Raw genomic sequence first — 18,323 nt, forward strand, 5'->3', positions numbered from 1 at the left:
ATGGTTTCGTCGATCGACGCGAGCACCTAGAATAGCATGAAAAGACATGCAACGAAGCATGTGTATTCGTCTTCGTAAATCCCTGTGTTCGTCTTCGTAAATCCCTGCGTTCGCTACCACATTAATTACGACAAATCGCATGCGTGTTTATGTACGTTACCATGCAGGTTCTTCAATGCGTTATATCGCGGCAGGCGCGTACCACGTGTCGTGTTTACCAAGACCATAAATTAAAGAAGTGCAAGATGCCTGAGCGGGACGTGAGACATGTCGTTTAATATTCATTCAGCTTCTAATTTTATCGTATCGTCCTTATTTCTACATCGGTATTGAAAGCCTAAAACAAACAAAATTGTATTAAAAGCAATCATCCAATTTTACTATTATTTAAGCACCTTACGGAGCCGAATGTTGCCGTTAATCATTTTCAAATGTAAAAGCAAAGAACCGACATTCATTTTAGCATCTTACGGAGCTGAATATTATCCTTAGGCCCTATTCATTTCCGAACGTGAAAGTAAACATCCGCTATTTATGTTAGCACCTAACTGAGCCGATAGATACCGTTAATCATTTCCAAATGTAAAAACAACAATGTGTTATTTATTTTAGCATCGTACGGAGCAGAATATTACCGTTATTCATTTCCAGATTTAAGAGTCAACATCCAACATTTATTTCATTATCGCATGGAGCCGAATGCTATTGCTGTCCACTTCCGAAAGTGAAATGAATAATCTGACAATTGTTTAGCATCGTATATACGGAGCCGAATGTTACTGTTTTCATTTTTGAACGTCAAAGCAGACATCAGACATTATTTTCCCATGCAACGCAACTGAATGTTATTCATTTCGAAATGCTATAGCAAAATACTGACATTTATTTTAGCATCGTATGTTGCAGAATGTTACTGCTATTCACTTCCAAACGAATGTAGGCCTAAAAGCAATCATCTGATATTTATTTTGGCATCTTCCGGAGCGAATGTTATTGCTCTTTACTTTCGAAAGTAAAAGCAAACACCCGACATTTATTTAATCATTGTACGGAGTTGAATATTATTGGTATGCATTTCCGAACGTTAAAGGGATCTTTCGATATCTATTCTAGCATCTTCCGGAGCTGAATGTTATTGCTATTTACTTTCGAACGTAGAAGCAAGCATCCGGCACTTATTTTATCATCATACGGAGTTTAATATTATTGTTATTCATTTCCGAACGTCAAAGGGATCATTCGACATTTACTTTAGCTTCTTCCGGAGCTGAATGTTATTGCTATTTACTTTCGAACGTATAAAAGCAAACATCCGGCATCTATTTCATCATCGTATCCGGAGTTGAATATCATTCTTATTTATTTCCGAACGGCAACGCAAACATTCGACATTTATTTCAGCATCTTCCGAAGCCGAATGTTAAGAATCCTTTTCATTTCCGAACGCAAAATCAAATATCTGACATTAATGTTAGCACCGTACGAGGCCGAATCTTACCGTTATTCATTTCAAAAAGTATAAGCAAACATCCAACATTTGTTTTAGTATCATACGGAGTCGAATATTCCCGTTATTCATTTCCAAAGTTAAAAGCAAACATCTGACATTATTTTTTAGCATCTTACGGAGCTGATTGTTACCGCTGTTCATTTTCAAAAGTAGGCCTATAGGCAAACATCCGACTTTTTTTAGTGGCCCGATCGGGCCACCAAAATCTTAATATCGGAAATTTTAGGGGCCCGACGTGTTTTTTTGGTGGCCCCGGGCCACCGTTAGTGTCGAGCCCTATGACGTTGAAAATTTTTTTTAATGCTTTCGATGATGATAATGATGGATCGAGGGCGCTTGTGATAATGATGAAGACGAGGTGTTACGATAATGACAGTGATATATTCGGCCCCTGACAGCGTGCAAATGCGGACGAAACTTCCACGCAGAGCAGTGGCAAACTGAAAGTCTCTTGCAGTTTCTCTTTCAGATATAGAACCTTGTTGATAACACAGCCTACAGACAGAAAAATTTCCGTAGTTTAAATCATGAAGCTTAAAACGCTGATATGGATATTCTCTTAAAGAAAATTATATATCTGCTCAAGAATCAGAAGTGCTAAGAAGTTGCCGCTAATTTATCCAATCATTTTATCGAGCGGGATATCGTGAACTATGTCATAATGTACAGTATAATACGCAGGGCGAGTGATTGTGTCTTGGCCCGTTCAAAATATGACGGAGTATTGTTACAAACAACATATCGACGACATATACTGCACGCGGAAATAACTAAGCGGCACTCGTTATTCTGATTATAGCAACATTCCGTATCATTAACAGCAATATTACGATTCAGTGCAAGGTAAATTATCGTAATTACGGCATCATGAATTCCGTTATCAACAATAATGCAATTCTGTCCTTAACAAAATTTGATAGAATTAATACGGGATAATCTTCATGTATATTCTTTGTGGATAGATCAGATTTTAAGTGCCCATGCATGTCCAGTCAAGTAATTTTCATTTGTATTCACGAATTCACAGTTTACGTCGATATAAAACAAATTTTCAATTGGTTGTAATGAAAACAATACGAGGCAAGAATTTCATTTATTGATATTTTCGAGTAATATAAACAACATGATCATGACAATGCAAAACCCATACGCTCTCACGTTTTACCGAATTGCATGTAATAAACTGCTTACGAGATTAAAGGGAGTTAAATTTTGAACTGTGAAATTACTCTGAATACTACTTCGAGGATTTGGTGATCAACAGTAAATAACTGTTAGTCGTTTTCTGACGACGAAGTGCACTATAATGTCCATGTTACCTTCTACATCGAACCAGGGAGGTGGAAAAGATCCATCTCCAAACCGACCCATTATATCGGCACAGCTCGGTCATCGTTGGTCATGCATGCGCAGCTCAGCGACTCAATGCCGTTCCACCTTTTGATATCATCATCAAGCACAAAAGCTTCCAGCCGCAAGGAGTTAATGAATATCCGGGTCATTGTTAAACAACCTACGATGGGGCAGGGAGCACCTTGGCTTTTATGTCAAGAAACAGTTTGTATATACGTTTGTAAAATTAAATGCAAACAAAATAGAAAAAAAGAACATCAGGCTTTACAAATCGGGGTTGGCCCCTATATGATTATCTATGAACAGTTCTTTTTATTAGTGACCCGACTGATGTGACCTCTATGGTAAGAGCTTAATTTAAGAGAGTACCTATGGTAATTGTTACTTATCTACGCGGTTTTTTATTCATATAGCGTAAGCAACATCTGGCGGAAACTCCATGTAACGATTGTATTTTTTTTTGGGGGGGGGGGGGGAGGGGTTAATCATACCCTCGTATGGAACAGTGTCCAAAGATACATGTAACAGGTATAGGCACTATATCCATATTTACGTGTGCGGGAGGGGAAGAGCACGTAATCGAGGGAGAGCTGGAGCATAATAGAGAGCACAGAGCTTGTGACAGACCATCGCGGGTGCATTTGTATTTTTAGATATGATATTCAACACCATTTTTATGGAATTCATCATGTGTACATTTTTTTTTAAAGAAAATGTAAGAAATTTAATACTCTGGGACAGTGGGCATGGCTATAAAATCGTGATTTTTCTGTCACCTCGTGAGTCCCGTGCGCGTCTGTCACTGTGTAAGAACTTTATAAATGATGATTAAAGGTGCGAGGAAAGTTTGTATCGAGATCTGAATTTCAACGATCTAATTCACACTTTGTTACAATATTTTTATTCTTTTTCAACAAAAAAAAAAACAAGAAAAAGAAAATGTGTACTGATCGATCGGGGAACAATGAGAATGGCTACAACCATCTTCTGATGGACGTGTGCGTCTTTCACTGTAACCAACTTTATGTGAGTGAAGAGAAGTCTATACTAGTAATGTGTGGAGAAGGGGGTGTCCCCCTCTCACACGGGGGAGCTTTTGCATTTTTAGAACTGAAATACAACAATCTGGTATAGACACTTGGTGGAATATTTGAAATATTTTCTAACGATGTTTAATATTCTGAAGAGGTTGGCAGGAAGCCTACAATGTCTTCTTATACACGCATACAAATTAGCAGGTTACAAAACTCGGGAGATTTGTAATCCGCTAGCAAACTTTTTCGCACGTAAGAAAGACACAAGACACAAATATTGGCGCGAACAGCATGCTAAACTTGTGAACGGTCGACCAACTGCGTTCTTGTTTTTTATTCCATCATTAAAAAGAACGTTTCAACGGCATACGCTCCACACCACTGTGAGGCACAAGAACGATAGTTTTAACTTTATCGATTTATCGATAAGCAATTAGCAGGTTACATTTGTTCTTATTAATGGTTTTAAAAAAGAAATATTACTCAGTTGCCTTGGAAATTCCCGAAATTATTGTCTGAGTATAGAGCAAGTTCGAAGGTTCACGACGAACGAACGCTCTCAGGCATGCATGCATCATGATCAACATGTGAAGCACATGAAATAAACCTACTCGACGGTTATTACATTTCAGACTTCGAAGAAAGAAATGGCAGAAGAATACACGCCCTGTCTAGTAGTATGCGCGCATTCCTTACGTGCCAAACATGATAAACAAGACACACCGCAAGTTCATGAACTTTAGTTTCTGAGGGCCGTGGGAAAGGCAATGAATTAATATTCGAGAAATTATAGCTTCAAGTTAAGAATGTATTAAACTATAATGTACATGTATTAAACTAACGCTAACAGTATTCTGATTGTTTGTTTCCCACCCCCCTCTCTCTCCCTCTTTCTCTTTGTGCCTGACAAGAGAAACGAATACATGTAAGTTTGTACTAGTATTCCATCGACTCATGAGAGAAAGTATACTTCGGAAATATATAGGCCTACAGACCCCATATTGGAAGTGAATAAAAAGGCTGTGCTGAAATTCTTATCCATGCAGGCATAATCAGTGTGAATACTAGTCATCTTTTAATTGATTTGTGATCGACGCTTGTACCCGTCGCGTCGATCTTGTCCGGTCTTCTCATCCATGTGGAAGGAGTTTAAGGTTCACGCCAGTGCCGTATATAAAGAGAGTCTGGCCAACTGCTAATTTGGACGCCATGTCGTTACCGCGCGTATTGCACGTAACAGGGTTAGCGTGTACGCTCAGACGTAACAAAATAACCAAGCCAAAGGGGTCGTAAACACAGAGTTCTGTGGTCGTAAACAGTGGGCACTGCATTATGAGCGCACTTTAGTAACGACATGGCGCCTGTAGATCATGGGACCAGCTTTTGACCAATCACAGGCTTCAAAACACATAAGCCAAAAAGCGAGATGGCCACTCTCTTTATACGGCCCTGCATGGTTCACGCCAGAGTATCAGGTGCACGTATCACTTTGTACAAGTGCTCTGCGCACCTGCACTGACCGCTCACTGGTAGTGCGGACGCACGTGGATGCATGGCAACCAAAGAGATTATAGGTATAATCTCTTTGATGGCAACGCATTACTCTCATGGACTCGTGTTAGCTACAATGTATGTAGTGTGGCGTGGTAATAAGGTACATTGATAGAGGTTTACTCGAATGTAGTTTGTGACAGTCATTCGGATTCCGCCACACGGCATGGGAGAAATGAGATGTTTATCTGAATTTTAAATACCCTCATGACAAAATACGAACGATCACGCTTCCTACATAATTTAAATGTTGATAACTCTCGCTGTACGTCAACATTTATCAAGTGGCATAACTATACACAGCCCAGTCGTAGTAAAAATCACATTCGTGCGCTTCTATACTCTTTAAAAAAAACACGGCGTCCGATCGGGCTAACATGCCAATGACCTTGATCAGGGCTCCACACTAACTTTCTGGTGGCCCGAAAAAAAAAAAAAAAATCAAGAAAAACTTAAGAAAAACTACATCGGTCCTACTACAAAGAAAAACAAATATCAAATATTACTGAAGTGCGTCATGTTGAAAATAAATGAATAGAACATTCAATCATCTTACTGTTATTCTGAGTTCTAAGATTTAGCAAATAGGCTTATAGATTATTATGAATGTTATTGCAATTTACTTTCGAACATAAAAGCAAACATCAGACATTTAGTTTATGGGTGCTGTTCGTTATTCCGATGGTTTGCTATTCCGAAGGTTCGTTAATCCAAAACACACAAAGTCTCCCTAGGATGATACCTAGAGGTTCGTTAATCCAAAAATGAAAACGGGTTCTTTAATCTGGACAATAATTGTGGCGTTATTCCGAAGGTTCGTTATTCCGAAGAATAGTCAATCAGAAAATGAAATTCGGAACAACGCCGGGAACCTTGGGAATAACGAATCTTCGTACCGAAGAGCCTTCAACGAACCTTCGGGATAACGAGCTGTAATCTATTTAATCATCGTACGGAGTTGAATATTATTGTTATTCATTTCCAAACGTCAAAGGGATCATTCGACATTTCTTTTAGCATCTTCCGGAGCTGAATGTTATTGCTATTTAATTTCGAACGGAAAAGCAAACATCCGGCATATATTTCATCATCGTACGGAGTTGAATACTATATTGTTATTCATTCCGTACGTCAAAGCAATTAAACATGAAACGTTAATATTACCATCGAATGCATCTAAATGTTACTGTTATTCATTTCGAAATTTAAAAGCAAACATCCGAAAGTTATCTTAGCTTCGTACGGAGCAGAATATTACTGCTATTCACTTTCCAACGTAAAAGCAATCATCATGACATTATTTTTATTTTAACATCTTCCGGAGCCGAATGTTATTGCTATCTACTTTCGAAAGTAAAAGCAAGCATCCGACATTTTAATCATCGTACGGAGTTGAATATTATTGTTTTTCATCTCCGAACGGGAAAGTAATCATTCGACATTTACTTTAGCATCATCAGGAGCTGAATGTTATTGTTATTTACTTTCGAACGTAAAGGCAAATATTATATCCGGCATTTATTTTATCATCGTACGGAGTTGAAAGTTATCATTATCCCTTACCGAAAGTCAAAGCAACCATTCGACATTATTTTATTTCAGCATCTTCCGGAGCCGAATGTTATCCTTATTCATTTCCGAACGCAAAATCAAATACTAGTATCTGACATTAATTTCAGCACCGTACGGAGCTGAATCTTACCGTTATTCATTTTCAAAAGTATGAGCAAAGATCCGACATTCATTTTTGTATCATACGGAGTCGAATATTACCGTTATTCATTGCCAAAATTGAAAGCAAACATCTGACATTTATTTCAGCATCTTCCGGAGCTGAATGTTATTGTTATTGACTTTCGAACGTAAAAGCAAATATCCGGCATTTATTTTGTCATCGTACGGAGTTGAAAATTATTGTTATTTATTTCCGAAAGTCAAAGCAAATATTCGACATTATTTTATTTCAGCATCTTCCGGAGCCGAATGTTATCTTTATTCATTTCCGAACGCAAAATCAAATACGAGTATCTGACGTTAATTTCAGGACCGTACGGAGCTGAATCTTACCGTTATTCATTTCCAAAAGTACAATGTATGAGCAAAGATCCGACATTCATTATTGTATCATACGGAGTCGAATATTACCGTTATTCATTGCCAAAAATAAAGCAAACATCTGACATTAATTTTAGCATCTTACGGAGCCGATTGTTACCGCTGTTCATTTCCAAAAGTAAAGGCAAACATCCGACCTTTTTTGGTGGCCCGATCGGGCCATCAAAATCTTAATTTCTGAAATTTTGGACTACCGGGCCACCGTTAGTGTCGAGCCCTGCCTTTGATACATCGGAATATTCGGAAAGTCATTTTCAGTACCATTGATGTTCTAGACATTTTCGTTACGGCGACAGGAACGGATTACAAACTCCATCGAAGTGAAATTTGGAGTGGAAATCGATGCAGATTAAGGGAGAGTATACAGATGTTTTGAGTGAGGCAGGGTGTTTACTGTTTCTCCGATTTTACCGAGTTCACGCTTTACGTTGACATTGCGTTCACGGAGGTCTTATAAAACGTTTTTACGTAAAATACAAATGATTTTGTTGCACATTTTACCATGTAATTTGCGACGGAAAATAAGCGATCGATTAGACGCATGTTTTCAGAATATACCTAGAGTCTGATCATGCACTTTCGCTAAAGTTTATATCTTCTTCTTTTTTTTTCCGTCCTCACTGTGTGCACTTCGCAGTCGAAGCGATTATCGTGTGCCCGGGCGGCAAAGCGCGATGAACTGAGGGAATTCAAACAATGTAGTAATCTAACGGTAAGCCATGGTAGTAATCTAATCCACGCGACTATAGAAATTTGCGGACGGCTTGCTGCGCTATAACAAAAGCTTTCGAGAGTCCGATCAAGACACCCTCGCCAGAACTGTGCTTTTGTTCCGATTGTTACATTTTCTAAAGAGGGCGAACAAAGATCTATTAACATGACAAAGGGGCTACCTCATTATCTACCTCGTCGATTTCACAGCGATATCACAATAAAACCACGACTTTTTCACGACGAAAGCACAACCATAGGACGACTAAATCACGGTGTAAGGACGGCGTTTTCACTGTCAAAGCATCGCGAATAGTGTTGGTAGTGTAACGTCGACATGATACGACAGGAAAGGGATGCATATTAAACCGAATATGCATGAAAAATGCCTGGAAATTGCATATCTTGATTTCAATATAGCTACATTGTTTCGCATTATATCTCTGTTACAAATTTGAAATGTCTAGTCACCATGATTAGCTGATTTAATAGAGATTTGCTCCTTAGTTTTAATACACAAGTCCTCTTTTGTGTTTACACTCACACCTACGGAGAATCTAGGACTTCAAATAATCAGACTAGTGGGCAAGACTACCGCGCACAAGGGGTTGGGGGAGGGGGGAAGAAGTGGTCTTGGGGCAGACTTGTCCTGGGAATTACCAGACAAACCGCTGAAGTGGCGCCAGCTCCAAATCTTTATGTAGGGTCTTCAGTGCCTGCTCCCGGATAGTGCACCGACCTACTGGAAGTGACATATGTAAATGATCACAAGATATGAAGAAGACTAGAATTTTAACGACATTTTGTACCATTTGCAGATGAAACAAAAACCCAGTTTTTGTGCTTCAAAACAGTTCAAAAATGTGTGTTAGGGATAGAAACAACCAGTGTAAAAAAGTTAATCAGTATAATCAATGTTGAGCATTGTTAAATGTACAAAATATGAACAATAGTCAACATAGCACTGTTTCTAGACCAAACCGTCTACAGTTACAGTTTAGTGAGAAAATAGTGATATCTCCTATTTAAATAAATATTTTAGACTTTATTCCAAAATTTTTATAAGGTAGGATGTTTTGTGATACAACTGACATACACATATGCATTAGATTTGATAACTCAAACATTTTTTTTTAATCACTGCTCTCAATGGTAAACAGTACCTTTAAATCAATGTTTCAAAGCAGTCTCTTGCTGTATTCACAGCAAACTCATGAGCAATTGTAGCCCAGACTTATGTATATCAGGACAAGATTTCCTACCCAAACAAGGTCCTTATTTGTAGCATCCCACCTGAAGATGCACGTTGGTTTCTCTGACATTAGATCTTAACATTATTGTACATGGTACTCAGTCAAGAGTCAAAATGTAACGGTTACACAAAAATGTTGACTTTACAATAATGATGCCAGCAATACGATGTATATTGGCAGGACAGCACAATAGCTGAGAAATTTCTGAAAATTTACTCTCTCAAATTTGACACATACGTACGATTGTATTGACTTGATATACTCACCAAATCAAGTTGAAATTTGATGCGTTTGATTCAAATAAATCATAATTCCAAAGTTGCATTTCGTAGTCTATTCTGAGCAAGAGTTGTCAAATGAAAAGGAAAGTCTCTCTCAACAAATCAATTTTACTGAATGATTAGTCTCTAAAACCAATCTCACCTCTTGAAAATGATCTGCCGGTGCATCCGCTTGGCTTCGTTATTCAGCTTGGTGCGGATAGCATCCTTCACTGCCCTGACCGGTACACCGGTCACTCGCTGGACATAATCTACAACGTGACCAGAAAAGGATAATCACGCTGGAATGTAAGTTGTGTCTAGCCTGAGCAAATGCTCACGGCCCTATAATTGCATCAGTTTGCATTGCAATGTACTTTATTACTCCAGTTCCATGAAGACAGCTGAATGATATAGGAAAAGTCCACTGTGTTGAAGATGTTACATTACATAGCACGATGACTTTACACGTATAATTTCTCACAAAATTCACCAAAAAATATCTTTATATGCTATTAATACAGTTGCTGTTTACAAATCCTACCTTACATTCTAGATTAAAACATGGACTTGAATGGACTTTCCTATCATAATTGCTGAAGATACAAGGACAACAACACACAAGCTTTCTTTGGATTGAGCAAGAACCTGTCCTTGTTAGATCAGACTTTTAACCCTAACTAGGCCGCGGGGGGGGGGGGGGGGGGGGGGGCCTCGGAGCCCCCCCCCCCACCCCCACCCCCCCCTCGACGTTCCGCGCGATGTATCGCAATCGCAAAAAGCTATCGCCGCGACATTTCATGACTTTTTTTTTAGAGTCTCCCGCATCTTTTGACACCAAATTTGCGACGCCCGGGCGCGCGGTTCCGAAGTTACGCATAAATGTGTACATGCATGTCAGACCAAAAATTGCTCAAAAACATGAATTCGTGTACAATTTCAATGCAAACTGTGCTTGCAGGCAAATTTCATAAAAGCATGATTATTTTGGTGTTTTATTGATTAAAATCAATGAATAACATATTTTCTTATTCGGAGTGATGTCGCGAACAAATTTCATCGAAAAAACAATGAAAAACATAAAGTCGAAAAACAACGAAATACATAAGAAATTCAAAAAACAATAAAATACTTAAGATTTTTTTCTGATATCACAATTTTTTTTTGTTACATTTGCTAAGGACACTAAAAAGAATATTTACACAAAAAATGTGCCAGTTTTGAGCTTTATTTTGTGATTTATACCAAAATAGTCTGATTTCATGCATCATTATGCATAAATTAGCATAATTTAGCATAAATGATAATTTTTTTTAAAAATTAACTTCATGGTATTTTAGATAACATCATAGGCAATGTGTGTGCCAATTTTCGTCGCGATCGTGCAGTCGACGGCCGAGATCTGGAGGGGGGGCCTGGGAGGCCCCCCCCCCCCCCCCGGCTCTATCAACTACCTAAATAGCCCAGCCTAGTTAGGGTTAATCTAGCGTCAGATACGAAAGAATGTGTAATGTCCGGTTGCAATTTCTAACGGAAAAGAAGCACATGAGTTTTCTGTGGAACGCTCGAGAACCCATCTTCATTTAATCATTAAGGGTCTCATTCCTGCCCATTCTGCAAACAAAAGCAGAAATTTACACTAGTCCTCCGGCGGAAAGGAAGATCATCGGGCCTTTTGTTTGATTAAAGAGATGGTAAAGTTTTGGTTGAGATGGGGCTTTAGGTTTCCAACATTTTTTTGCTGGATAATGAGAAATATCTTGTGAAATATGAAATAGCATACAATTCTAAGAAGAATTCAAAGTTTATTTGATGAAAATTGGTTCAAAAAATGACTGAGATATCCAACATCAAAGAGGTCCTAATAAAAGGTAGGACCAATCTTTTATTAAGACCACTTCGTTTTACTTTGTTTTTGGATATCTCAGCTATTTCAAAACTGATTTTCATCAAATAAGCTTTGAATTTCTCTAGATTTGTGTGCTCTTTAACATTTCATAAAGTGGTTTCTGATTATCTCGCATAAAAGTGAACAGCTGAAGTCTCATCCTTTAATACTTCATACGTGGTATACAATTAGCTCACAATAAGTTAAAACCTGAATCCCTCATCTTGACCAAAAGCTACACCATCCCTTTAAAGATAATATAAAGTTTTGGTACCTCAAAAGTTTCCCTGAGTTTCCTTGTCTTCGTTTGTGTTTCAGATTAAAGTACCTTTCATATAACTAACACTGTGAGACTTACTCGCCCCAAAGTGCTCTCATGTCATAGTAATCATGCAATAATGGTTTCGTACAATACGTGTATATTGATTCTCGAGGTACCACGTCGAGTCAAACTAACGGCTCGTTCGAATTTTTCAGAGCCCGCTCTGCTCTGGTACGAAACCATTATTGCATGATTACTAAGACATGAGAGCACTGTGGGGTGAGTAAGTCTCAGTGTTAGTTATATGAAAGGTACTTTAATCTGAAACACAAACTAAGACAAGGAAACTCAGCGAAACTTTTGAGGTACCAAAACTTTATATTATCTTTAACCTGTTGAGAATGAGTACCAAGTATACTTGGGCAGGTGTCTATGGGAAATGCGTGTTGTAGCAGAATCAAACCGTCCATAACGGGTTAAAGTCCCCATTCTGAACCTGAGCAGAGCCCCTATAGAACACCAGTGCCATTTGTCTGTTGGGCCTGATGTTTGCTGCTTCATCTCAATACCCACCAATAATCGCTTCCACTTTGTCTGGGTCCAGCCGGGTCTTGTTGGTCGGGAGTCCCGTCGTCCTGGAGATGGAGTGGCTGGTCCCGCCCAGCGTCGACCGGCTCAGCACCTTCCGCGAGAAGAGACACATCAGGAGGTCGGAGGTCAGCTTGCGGAAGTTGGTGTGGTTGCAGCGGTCAAGCAGCTTCTTGTCCACTTTCACCCGGTTGCTCAGCGTGATCTCAATCTGTGGAAACGCAGGGCAGATCGGAGAGCAAAAACGGATGTCTCATATTTGCAAAATCATGGTGTATGTTTACATGAAAGGATTCAAAAAGGCAGACTTATGACACACATCCCTATTCTTTGGCCAATGAGACATGTAAAACTATCTAATGGTCACAATTTAAAGGGATTGTATAGTTTTGGTTGAGACCTAATTTCAGGTTTCTAACATCAGGCCATACATCAAGTTTTAAAAAAAACCTTCAGCCTATTGCATTTTAAGGAAAGTAGTGATATTTTGAGGAGTTGACCTTGACCTTTGACCCCCTGACCTTTGACCCATGACCCCCCAACTTCCCTAGATAATCACTGCCCATCAGTACAAGCATATATACTAAGTTCCATGAAGATACCTTGAACCATTTGCGAGATATGGAGAAAAACATGAAATTTCAATTTTTTTTTTCACAAAATAAACCTGTGACCTTTGACCTTTGACCCTGTGACCCTAAAATCCACACAAAGTATTATCCCCCAAGGATATACCCTCATACCAAGTTTGATGTAAAACCACCACACGGTTCTTGAGATATCGACAAAAACAAAACGGGACGGACGGACGTACGGACGGACGGACGGACGGACGGACGGACGGACGGACGGACGACCCGAAAACATAATGCCTCCGGCCACTTCGTTGCGGAGGCATAAAAACAAGTGAAAGACATCACAGAAGTACAAAAGTAATCAAATTTACTCATTGTGACCCAACCCCCCCCCCCCCCAAAAAAAAAAAACCAGACAGCTTGCCTGAGGCACACCTGAAATTACAATAAAAAATACAAACATATCGGATTTAAAGTCCTAGAATGTAGAAAACATGCAAAGTTGAATTCCATGACTTCTTACCAGGTCTGCAGGGCAAAAATATTCCAGTATGAAATATTACTAGATCAGAATAGAGACTTTCTATCTAGCCAGCAAGACATAATGTGGTACTCTAAAACCAGAAATATCTGTGGCATGAATTTTTTGCGAATTGGAGCCCGAGGCCTTTTACACTGCACGAAACTTTCGCACCCTGCCACTGGCATTTGATGCATTATGTGGAAAAAAAAAAAAACTTTCGTGTGCTTTTTATTTTCACAAATCTCGGATAATTGCAAAATCTGCAACAGTTTTTTTGCACAAGAAAATTTCTGGTTTTTCAGCATGCCACAGTCAGATACTGAGGTCACGTCTAGTTGGGAATTCCCCTAAAATTTCTGAGGGGTGACGTACCGTCTCTTCCGTCTGTTTACCCCCGCTCGTGGGGGCACCTTGCCCCTCATCCTCAGCATGGTAGGTGGTGCCATTCCGGACAGCACCACCTGGGAGGGTGACTGGGGGACCTGACTGGGCAGGCTCTGCTGCAGCATGGCTAGCTGGGACGGTGCCCCTGGTGGTACCATTGGTGTCGGGTTAGCTAAAGTCATCTGGATGCTCGGCGCCAGGACAGGAACCACTGGTGCTCTTGGAATGTGCACCTGCAACACAACAGAATAAAGGGCATCAACACTAATCATCAAGATATATGTCATATACTGAGATAATGTTCTTAAATACAAACAAACAAACAAAACAGGAGCAAGCGGAAGTAAATTCCTATCTCAGGTGTTCCATTTTGCTAATATCAACTGACAACATATTGTAGCACCAAACACACAATAAAATCAATGAACCATATGCAGATGGTGAGTTTGACCATAAAAGCTTCTAATTAATGCCTTGTAAAGTGTAGTTTCTAATAATAATACTTTACTGTCATGTTGAAGTCAATGGTAAGGTCGTTGCTTGTGTCATTGTTGTTCCAGTCCAAAGAGTCAGCAAAAGTTTGTAGATTAAATTTTCAAACCTGATACCTGGTATTAACACAAATGAGTTTGAGAGGAACTCCACATGATACTGCTTTCATAGCAAGAGAATGGAAACAATAGGGAAAGATTGCTGAAGTGTTTCCTGCTATGGGTTAAAGGGAAAATCATATGAGATTGTTACCTCTGCTGAGATTATATTTTTGCCACATTGGTTTGCTTGTTTGTATGTTTGTTTGTTTGCAAAATAACTCAAAAAGTGACATGACAGACGTTGATTGCTGCTTTCATTCATTTATTCTTTATTTTTATATGTATATAATATATATATTTTTTTATGAAATGGTGGTAATGACACAAGAAAGACAGAATTAAATTTTGGTAACAGTTTAGATGACCATCTGGATCCAGGAATCTTTTTGAAAATCATGGGAGGAAATCACAACATATAGTGTACATGTAGGTGGAAATAGCAGCTTGGCGGAGGTCTGTGTTCTCAGAGTGCCTTTCTAGTCTTTGATGTTTTGCAGTAATATCAATTCCATATAGAAAAATGGCTCAAAGTGTCACATGATACTGAGAAGCTAAGACTGACCGGCTGCTGGGAAACCTGCTGAATGGTCAGGGGTGGAAGGAGCTCTTGCTCCACCACAGTGACCGGTGGCTGGCTAGTCTGAGGGATGGCCATCCGGTCCACGATGGACATCTGCGAGACGGTGGTCGGCACGCCGGACTTTGGTACATGTACCTCCTGCGGAACCATCACCGTGGCGATCTCGGAGATGGGCGGGGCGCCGTCAACATCGCCGGGCGTCGACGAGATGGTGTATGCCGCTTGCTCCTCGTTGGCCAGGCTGTGGCATTTGGAGATGGTGATGGTGGAGGGAGTGGACGAGGGGGTCTGGATAGCAGGCAGTGTGGCTGAGGTGCCCTGACCAGAGCCGGCTTCCTGGGGATGCTCCCCTCTCAGGGAAGCCAGAAGACTAGGAAGAGCTGGAATGGGGAGCAGCGAAAAATAACAAACATTTCACTGTCTCTACATCAATGATAGAACCCAAATACAGGTAGTGACAACTTGAGGTATTCCCCTTTACTTCACCTATAATTGCACTATATAAATATATAGCTGAGAATCTTTCCTGTTTCCTCTTCCCTTACTCTCTGCAGGAATTCACTTGTAGAAATAAAATACTATAAGCTGTCATTTTCACATAAAGATATTTTCCCGAATGAGGAGGTCATGGACATTTTTGCGAGATGCTGTTTTCGCAAATTGACACCAACTCAAACGTAAATGCACTATTACTCTCGTGCCTGGCGACATATTCACGTGTCGTTAAATTCGCTGTTCAAGTGTGATTGTGAAATTCACGAAAATTAATAACTTCTTATACAATATAAGGGGGCAGTATTGGGGAAGCACTAGTACAAGTATGTAGCAGCAAAAGTTGGAAACTATTGTGATGGACAGAATGCCTCTTTTCAGATGTTTCCTCATTTATCCACAGAAAGACTGCCTCATGTATTGACACTTTTCAGGTTTTATTTTTACATGCATTTCATAGCTTGTGCACCTTGCAAGTTGAGTAGGTCTCATTATCTTGTTCCACCCACCCCCCCCCCCCCCCAAAAAAGCAAAGCTTTATCTTGGAAAGATGGCATCCATATACAGTAAAGGTCTGTGCATTATGACAGTCCTACATCAATCTCCCACTTGTATCGATATACTGCACAACTTAGACTCCTAGCTTGCTATACATGTATGTTACAAATCAGATGAGAGTGTGCACAATGGTAAAGGACGTAGTACTCTATTCCTATTGCATCACGCATTGCTCTATGTTTGCAAACTGTACCATTCATTTCATTCCATTCATTGAGAAATTTATCAAACACACAAAGTATCAAATCAACCAACAAATTAACTGCATCAATAAGGGAAGTCAATAGATAACTACGTTGACCAACTACTGAGGAAAAACGAGGAATGTTCGAGTGCATTTTAATTTCGCAAATTTCTCGAGAGCCAAGATTAGCAAAATTAAAATGCACAAGTAAGTACTTGTCTACACTATACACATTGAATGTTATGTGTAGAGGCAACTCGCACATATTTCATGCCGCGAAAAGAGACCGTCGGCTCCAATTCGCGAAAATTTCATGCCGCGAAAATACCCGGTATCATGTTTCACTGTACCAGTCTCATCAAATCCATCATTACCATCATTGAGGGCGATAGTTTCCACAAGGCGGTCCACCTTGTTTCGGAGTTCTGTGTTTTCCTTCCTCAGGGCTTCGTTCTCCTCCCGCAAGACCGACAGCTCGTCATCTGGAAACTGTATGAAGATGCCACAAATTTACATTTTGCGGTGTTAAAAGAGATGATTAACGAGATCACATCCCTCCTAAAAGCCCACATTGGGAGATTCTATGTCAGTAAAAGTGGCCCCAATCTGCATACTTAAAAAAAAAAATGATAATAATAATAATGGTAATAATTCACAATGGTGTGCCCTGCCTTGAAACAGTGAACATTATACCTGTGGATTAGATTACCGCAAAGTCTGTAAATGAGTGAGACTATGTCTCTAGATGCTGTTTCGTTCTTAATATCTTGTGGTTAGAAAAAAGGATTGAAGTTTCTGCACATTCATACAATCTTTTGGAGGAAAAGGTCCTGCATGAACCATTCTAAATATATAGAATAGACATTTTTCTATATCTCCTCATGCTTTATGAAAATAAGTAATTGACTGATTAGTGATTGATTCAAGAAGAGTTCTAGGTTTTCTATGTCTTTGGGGAAAAAAAAAGATATGTAGAGAAACTCAAACTGTGATTTTAACTGTGCCCCAGTTCTGAAAAAAAAAGTTCACTGGCAACATGCACATGAGAATTTCTTGAACTCGAATTGCATTTCTTTGTTAAAATTTAGATGAAGAAATATGTTTCAGGCATGTTACGCCAATTCCTTCACAAGTGTCTATGGTTTGAAGAGAGAGATTTAGAAACTGATCTAAAATATTTGGAGGGGAAGGGGAAGGGGGAAAGAGAATGGGCTTTTAAAGGGATAGTACAGTATTGGTGGAGATGAGAAGTGGACTTTTAACTTTTTGCGAGATACCAAGAAAACACTTATGAAATAGTTCAGAACAAACCATTTTAAGAGGAATTCAAAGTTTCTTTGATAAAAATCGGGTTTGAAATGACTGAAACATCCAAAAAACAAAGTAAAACAAAGTGATCATGATAAAGTGTGGGTCCCACACTTATTAGAATCACTCTGTTTTGGATATCTCCGGAATTTCAAAACCAATTTTCATCAAATAAATGTTGACATGCTCTTTCATATTTCATATGAAGTTTCTCATTATCTCACCAAAAAATGTTAGAAACCTGAAATTAGGTCTCAACCAAAACTAAACGATCCCTTTAAACTAGAAGACACTTGTCTTGAGACTTACCTGCATACATGCGTCTTTTTTCCCAGAGGTTGACGTCGTGCGGCAAACAAACGGTTCTACTGCCCTCTGCTGTCTTCTCACCTATAGTCAGAGAAATGAATGTAGCAGAGCTCACATACAAAATACAATAAACGTTCACTGCACAAACAAGGTGCACAACAGCCTCCCAACAGTAATGTTGCACAGACATCCCGTACATGTACAAAGTAGGTCACATTCCTTTGTATCGTATGACCCCTCACTTCCCCACAAAGCCAGGCAAAGCCAAAGTAAAAAAGAGTTCAAAGAGTTT

At 39.4% G+C, this 18,323-nt stretch overlaps 1 pseudogene; it reads right to left on the reverse strand.

Moving 5' to 3' along the window:
* Positions 1-8,868: 8,868 nt before the first annotated feature.
* The window catches only part of LOC139741102 (uncharacterized), a 37,547-nt pseudogene continuing 28,092 nt past the window's right edge, over positions 8,869-18,323 (reverse strand).

Source organism: Diadema antillarum, unplaced genomic scaffold (genome assembly GCF_040938485.1).
Source record: "Diadema antillarum isolate AM-2024a unplaced genomic scaffold, OU_Dant_1.0 seq00000903_RagTag, whole genome shotgun sequence".
NCBI classification, from domain to species: Eukaryota; Metazoa; Echinodermata; class Echinoidea; order Diadematoida; family Diadematidae; genus Diadema; species Diadema antillarum.